This window comes from Pipistrellus kuhlii, unplaced genomic scaffold, assembly GCF_014108245.1.
Source record: "Pipistrellus kuhlii isolate mPipKuh1 unplaced genomic scaffold, mPipKuh1.p scaffold_m20_p_12, whole genome shotgun sequence".
NCBI classification, from domain to species: Eukaryota; Metazoa; Chordata; class Mammalia; order Chiroptera; family Vespertilionidae; genus Pipistrellus; species Pipistrellus kuhlii.
Window position 1 is genome coordinate 35,284,705 of NW_023425427.1, and position 8,222 is coordinate 35,292,926.

Consider the following 8,222-nt stretch of genomic DNA (forward strand, 5'->3'; position numbering starts at 1 on the left):
GCTGACCCGGGCGCCGCTTCCCACGCCCGGCCCGCCCCGCGGCCCGCCCCGCCGCCCGCCGCGCCCACCTGCGCCCTCCGCACCCCGCTCCACCCACTTCCGTCTGGTCCCCCGGCTGCCCCTCCGCACCCACTGCGCCGTCCGCCACCGCCTGAGCCCCCTCGAGGCCTCCTGGGCCACCCCAAGTCGCCACCCGTCCCGCAGACCCGCCCTCGCCTCCTGCCGGCGCCCCGCCCCGGCCTGCCCGGTGGGTGGCGCTCTTGGCAACCCCTGCGCGTGCGTCCCCGCCCTTTCTCTGGCCGTCCCTCCGCGCAGGGTGGGTGCTGGATGCCACCGCACCCCCAGCATCTTCTACCCGCCCCTCTCCTCTCACCCTCGCCAGGTGCGTTCCTGCCCACCCCAGCTGGATAGACGCCCCTCCTTCCCCCCCCCCCCACCCTGTGCCTTCCCCATTCTGCACCCCCTTCTCCCCACCTCTGTGCCCAGCCTCACCCCCACCCTTGCCCCTCCGCTCTCAGAGTCCCCGGACTCGCCCCTGCTCCTCAACAGTCATTGCACTCTGCTCCACTCCTCTGCCCTCTCTCTCCCCCGCCCATCTTTGCTGCTGAGCTACCTTAAAAGCACCTGCTCCTCCTCTTGCTCGACCTGGTTTTTTGTTTGTTTGTTTGTTTGTTTTTTAAAATATATTTTATTGATTTTTCACAGAGAGGAAGGGAGAGTGATAGCTAAAAACATCAATGAGAGAGAAACATCCATCAGCTGCCTCCTGCACACCCCCTACTGGGGATGTGCCTGCAACCAAGGTACATGCCCTTGACCAGAATTGAACCTGGGACCTTTCAGTCCACAGGCCAATGCTCTATCCACTGATCCAAACCGGTTTCTGCAAATCCTGGTTTTTAAGGTACTTTTTTTTCTGTGTAGAATCCCAAATAGATGAAAATAAGTGACAAGGGCCTTCCTCCTCATTTCACAGGGAGGAAACCCAGTTGAAATGGAGCGAGGTGCCTTAAGCCACACATCTATTGAGGGGTGATTTTCATAGAAGTCATACTTTCACAACTTCAGATTCAAAAGTAGCTGCTGCACTTAACATAGCCTCAAAGAACTAGCTGCCACTCTGTTGTTTGCCTTTGGCAATGCGTTGATTCCACAAATATATATTCAGTGGTTATTACGCGCCAGCTATTGTTCTAAGGGCCTTGGAAATGCTGTGGTGCCCAAGACAAAATTTCTGCTCCTTGGAGGTTAAAGTCTAGTGGGGAAGGCAAGCAGATTATAACAAGGAAAAGAATAAATGAGCAAGAGAATATGAGTTAGTGCAATGAACAAAATAAATGTGTGAAAGTGTTGGGGGAGAGGGCTGTTTTAGATCCATCCCAGGCTTGGAAGAAGTGGCATTTGCTCTGAGTCCTGAATTAGAAGATGGGAGGACAGCAACACAGGTAAGGGGGAAAGGCCCTAGAACCGAAGGTTTGGCATGTTTCAGGAATAGAAACACAGGACAGACTTCCAGTACACATTTCCTCTGTGAAAAGGCCATGGAAGATCAGTACTGAGTTGTTAAAATGTGTGTAAAGTATAAAGGGTAACAGCTCAATAAAGGTTATTCATCATTATTGTCACTTACGTGTGCCAGGACACTATGCTAAGGCAGAACCCAGTGCCATACTCCACAGAGGTTGCCGAATGAGTAGCCCAGGAATGTTACTTTCAAAGAGAGAAATTATTTCAGAGAGGAATGGTAAAAGGAAAGAGTGCTCACTGGTGAATCGGAGCTGGGTGAATGGATTTAATATGTAGACAGTGCAATACACAGAAAAAAAATGTAACAGCTCATATATATTCATTACAAGAAGGAAAGAAAATAAATGAATTAAACATTCATTTGGCATAGAAAAAGGACATCAAAAGAATCCAAGGAGCTGAAACCGGTTTGGCTCCGTGGATAGAGTGTCAGCCTGCAGACTGAAAGTTCCCGGGTTCGATTCTGGTCAAGGGCATGTACCTTGGTTGCGGGCACATCCCCAGTATGGGGTGTGCAAGAGGCAGCTGATTGATGATTCTCATCGATGTTTCTAACTCTCCCTCTCTCTTACAATCAACAAAAATATATTTTAAAAATCCAAGGAAAGCAAAGTAAGGGATTAAGAAAAAGAACTTGAAAAGATTAGAAAATTTAAGAAAAAGAACCAATCAAAGAATGAAAAGGTCTGGAAAAGTACAGGTTGCAAAACACTGGAAAAAACTAAAGGAATAGGGACAGTACTTCTAATCTCCAAAGCTGGGAACATTTGTGGTTTTCGCTACCACAGAGACCTGAAAGCAAATCCTGAGGAAATTCGGGTTGGAAAAAAAATGTTGACACAAGACAAAAATAGCCGAAGAATCATCCTGTCACTGGGAGGAAACGCGGAGTGCTGTGGTCACGTCTACGGCCCTCACAAAATGCCAGCTAACTGAAGCTTGGCTAAAGTTTGTTGATTACGAACGAGTAAGGAGCTGCCAAACTGTGCCCAGCACAGTTATTTCACCATCCGTGTTCTTCAGTACTTAACTTGCTCCAAATAGTAAAGACACTGAATTCAAACGAATACATTAGAAACTGTGAATCGAGAAGAGATGTAAGAAGTGCTTGCCTGTTGGAACTTGCCCTCCAGGAATCACAAAGAAGCCGGGATCTGAAGACGCCTGAGATAGACCTGGTAGAGAGCAGCCCAGCTGTCCGAGTCACTCCAGCCAGCCCAGCTGGGCTGCCATGGTGGCCCCAGGAGCGAACCCAGGGGCAGGTGGACTGGAGGACAGAGGGAGAATGTTTCCCTGAGCTACGAGAACAGAATTGTCGTTGACTAAGATTGGGAAGACGGCAGGGGAAACAGGGTTGGGGAAGAATATTAGAGTTAGTTAGGAGTAAGTTAAGACCGAGATACCTTTGGGACATCCAGAGGGAGTTGATAGGAAAGCAGTTAGATGTACACATTTTAAGTGCCTAGTAGAGGTCCAGGTGGGAGATATAAAATTTGGGAGTTGTTGGGATATTTACATGTATAGGGTTGTAGAAACTCACTTAAAGAGTGAGTTTATTTTTTTATTTTTTGCTATTTTATTCTTTTTATTCCTTTTTATTTTTTATTAAATTATTATCTGTGTACATATCTTACTGAAGAGTGAGTTTAAATGAAAAAGGTCTGAAATCTGACTTCTGAGGTTCTCCAATATTTAGGGGATAAGGAGGAAACATTGAAAGAGTAGGACAGGAGAAGCACGTTAATTAGGAAGAAAAGTGGTTGAATGAGGTATCAGAGACATCAGTTGAAGAATGTGTTTTAGGGGAGTGATTAAATTAGTCAAATTCTCCTGATAGGTAGGACTGAGGCCTGACTGACAATTATTTGTAGCTGTGAAGAACAGAATAAAACCCATAGAAACCTATGAAATAGATTATTTTTCATTTACAATGTATCGATATAGATGAAAAAAATACGAGGATAGTTTTGACCAAAATCCCATACCTATTCAGCAACTGAATTAGTGATTTCAAAACAATGTTACATGAAATACAGAAAATGCTTTCTCTGAGAGAAAACTTCTGGGAGGAGGATTCAAATTGTCCAGAAGAAGGCTATTAGGGGGAAAAGAAAGAGAAGGTTTGGACAGGAGTGGGGGAACAAAACAGAGGAGGACGGAATAAAAACGTACAAGGCCAAATCTTACAAACTCAGAGGCCAGCCGAAACTGGTTTTGCTCAGTGGATAGAGCGGACTGAAGGGTCCCGGGTTCGATTCCAGTCAGGGGCATGGTTGCAGGCATATCCTCAGTGGGGGGGGGGTGCAAGAGGCAGCTGCACGATGACTCTCTCTCATTGATGTTTCTAGCTCTCTATCTCTCTCCCTTCCTCTCTGTAAAAAATCAATAAAATATATTTTAAAAAACAAACAAACAAACAAAACTCAGAGGCCAAAAGAACCCTGTTGGATGGTTTGAAGTTAAAGTAAAATCAAGTCACAGTGTTAGTTATGTCCTAGCCTTGTTTGGGGTTTTTTTGTTTGTGTGTGTGTGTTTGTATTTGTGTGTGTGTGTTTTTGCAGAGGTCAAACTTATTGAGCCTGTCTATTTTTGCATCTAGAATAACATACCTTTGGATTTTCAGGTAAATTTCCTTTTTTACAGAATCCTAAGGGCACAGTCTCCAAGCACAGAAGACCAGAGAGAACCGATTATTATTGTTGTGGTGGTAAATATTAACTGTTAACTATTCAATAACATCTTAAAAAGAAGTTTGTGTCTATTTTTTTTTACTTTTTATCTAATCCCAGAGATTTCCCTCATCAGTCCCCTTAATTATCACCAGTGAATATCATGTAACTCTTTTATGTCTTCTCCTTTGAATCTAAAGTTTTAAAAAAGGTGCAAAACTGCCAAAAAAAATTAAAATAATACAAAGCCATATTTTTAACACTTTGAGTTAACCTATATGGTTCATTTAAAAGGCTGCAGAAACAAGAATATCTGGGAAAGCCCTGAAAAAGAAGAAAATGTGCCTACCAGTTAATACGACATTATAAAGCCAGTATAATAATAAGATCGTATTGGCACATGAGTACATAGATCAATAAAACAAAATAGAAAATTCAAACATAAACTTAACTACATCTGAGAAAATATTTGCAACTCATATCTGATAGGGGAACTAATAAGCAAAATATATAAAGAATTCTTACAACTCAATGGCAAACAATCCAAGTTTAAAAAAAAAATGGGCAGAAGATCTGAATAGACATTTTTCTAAAGGAGACATACAGATGGCCAATAAGCACATGAAAAGGTACTCAACATCACTACTCATCAGACAAAGGCAAATCACAACCACAATGAGCTATCACCTCACACCTGTTAGAATGGCTATTATTTTTATTTTTCTTTTTTTGTTTTTTTTGTTTTGTTTTGTTAATCCTCACCTGAGGATATTTTTCCCCCATTGATTTTTAGAGAGAATGGAAGAGAGAGAGAGAGACTGAGAGAAAAACACACCCATGTGAGAGAGACACATTGATTAGTTGCTTCCTGTGACAAACCAGGCCAAGGTATGTGCCCATGCCCATGACCAGAATAAAATTTGTGGTCCTTCAGTCCACAGGCCAATGCTTTAACCATTGAACAAAACTGGCTAGGGCTAGAATGGCTATTATAAAAAAGACAAGAAATAAAAAATGTTAATGAGGGTGTGAAGAAAAGGAAACCCTTGGTAGAAAATGTAAATTGGTGCAATCACTGTAGAAAAAAGTATGGAGGTTCTTCAAAATGTTAAAAATGGAACTGTCAGATGATCCAACAATTTCACTTCATATTATGTATATATTATATAAATGTATGGCTGTGTCTACAAATCTCTTCAAGCAAATCTTGTCATTTGAAATTGAAATTATCTTTCTCTTTATCCTCCTCCCTCCACCTTGGCTCAAGACTTTAAGTATTTCTATTAAAGACATACATATTAGCCATAGCTAAGATTTGGAAACAGTCTAAGTGCCCATCAGCAGATGATTGGATTAAAAAACTGTGGTACATCTACACAATGGAATACTATGCTGCTGTAAAAAAGCATGGATAGAACTGGAGAGCATTATGCTAAGCAAAATAAGCCAGTCAGAGAAAGATAAATATCATATGATCTCACTTATTTGAGGAAGATAATGAACAACATAAAGTGTTGAACAAAAACGGATCCAGAGACAGAGAAGCATAGATCAGACCGTCAAACCTCAGAGGAAACATAGGGGATGGTGAAGATAAGGAGGAGAGGTCAACCAAAGGACTTGTATACATGCATATAAGCCTAACCAGTGGACACAGACACCAGGGGGTGATGGCATGAGTGGGAGGAGGAATAGGGAGGCAATGAAGGCATAAGGAAAATTTTTTAAAAAAATAATCCACAAATCTTGCAAAAAAAAAAAAAAAAAAGGCATGTTAGCACATTAAGATACTATTAAGATAACTTTTTAAAAAGTGAATTACTGAAGTCAGTCCTAGCAGACAGCAGATAGGCTTGGGCACAGTGAGGATTGGGAGGCAATGAGAAGGGCTTCAGGAACAACCAGAGTGCAGGCTATTGGTGCTTTTAGAGAAAACCCTGTACAGAAAGGTGGGTGGTAGGACCCTCAAGACTAACCTGCCCGTCCTTACAGCTTTGCCTTGGGCTTGTAGTTTAGTAGTCCGGAGAATGACACATGTGTGGGTAAACAGATGAAGAACATTTCTCAACAAGCACTAATTGGCAAGCAAAAGGAAAAGAGATTAACCCTTTGTTCGCCATAAGCCTCTATAGACACAAGGGGAACGGATCTTCCTCATATGCCAGGCACCTATAGCCACACACCTCACATATCAACTCTGGTCGCCCAGTTTTAAAATCAGACTTGTTAGTGACATCTCTGGGTTTGTAAAGAAAATTATGGTAACTTAAATTTGTAAACATCCCAGTGCATACGGAAGAAATTCCGATATCGATATACAGGGCTGCCACTCAGACATGCAAGAGATAAACACTGAGACACTTGAGATTTGTTGTTGTTGTTGTTATTGTGACACTTGAGATTTGTTTGTGTTATCATGAATTTCACACCTAAAATGGTAAATATGGTGTGCATGCTTCGTTATTTTTTTACAGATTTGGAGCATCAACAAAATTTAGTGTTTTCGGAGCTTTTCTTGTCAATGGTTTATTTTTATTTCGCGCTTGCTTTTAAAAAAAAATATATATATATTATTGATTTTTTTACAGAAGGAAGGGAGAAGGATAGAGAGTTAGAAGCATTGATCAGCTGCCTCCTGTACACCCCCTACTGGGGATGTGCCCGCAACCAAGGTACATGCCCTTGACCGGAATTAAACCTGGGACCTTTCAGTCCGCAGGCTGACACCTGTTTTGGCTCATGCTTCCTTTTGTTGATATTTCCATAGAATTGAAAATACTTATTTTATTATTGAATTTATCATTGTAGCATATTGTGCAAATAAAATTCAGTCCCCATAAATGGCATCAGATGAAGAAATAACCGAACCAAGCACCTCACAAGGAGAGGTTTTGGAAGCGTGACAGTTAACAGGTTAATTCTGTTAGAATCTAATCTGTCCTAAACATCTCACAAGTTTTCCCCAAGAGAGGTCCAGCGGTGAATGGCCCTGTAATGGGATAATAATGATCCCAGGTCAGGGGGACAATTGTAAGCTGCTGTGCAGACCCCATGCCCAGACCAAAGTGAGGAGATTCCAAAGTGAGGAAAGGGAGAGTGGTGCAAATACAATCAGGAGGAATGAGTCATAAAGCAAATCCTAGAGGACAGAACCAGTAATGCCTGAGACTCTGACTTCCCATTCTGCTCCTAAATGGTATATTGCAGTTCCTGAAATGAACAGAAGGGGCGCCATTCGCGCATTCTTCCCGCTCAGTAATGAAGCCCCTGGTGAAAGGACTTACCATATGCAGGTATTTCATTTTATAGTTTGAGAGTGTTTCTCATGTGATCTTTATAGCAACTAGGCATGTCCTATTCGCTCTATTTTACAGACAGAAAGCTGAGAGGCAGCCAGTTTAAGTGACTTAATCAGTGTCAGACAATTAAGCTGCAGAGCTAGTCTTTAGACTCCTGAGTCAGTGTCCTTCCCACTCTGTTTTAGTTTCGACTAAAGCAGGGTTGCCAGGAACAACCCAGAAGCGGATGGAGACACAGAGTCTGGCAGAGGGAACGGAGACCCACTCTGGGAGCCGTCCCTCACAGACCACTGCCTCGGGAACGCTGCTGCTCTTAGGATAGTCACAGGTCAGGCTGAACCTGCTCCTGGGTTTCAAGCATGTCACTGAATTTGGCTTCTTTGGGTCATTGTGTGACCAGGGCCATGAGCTGCGTTTGGTTTCGGGGGGAAAGAAGGGTATAGGCAGAAGTGGATTGGGCACCTGCCACTCTTTTGGCTCACGCCTGTCTTCCCGGGAACACGAAGACACCCAGTGTAACCCCTCCGTGGCTACACGTTGGAAGGAGTAAAATGATTACTCTTGACAGAGACCTGCTAGACTAGGGGTGTCGAACTCAATCAGAGAAGGGGCCAAAATCTAAAATCCAGCCTAAATCGCGGGCCGAATGGTTTACTGAACAGTCATAAACTGTCATTGTGATGGAAACACAGCGGAGTGCAGTGATGACAGCGCGGTGCGGGCCACA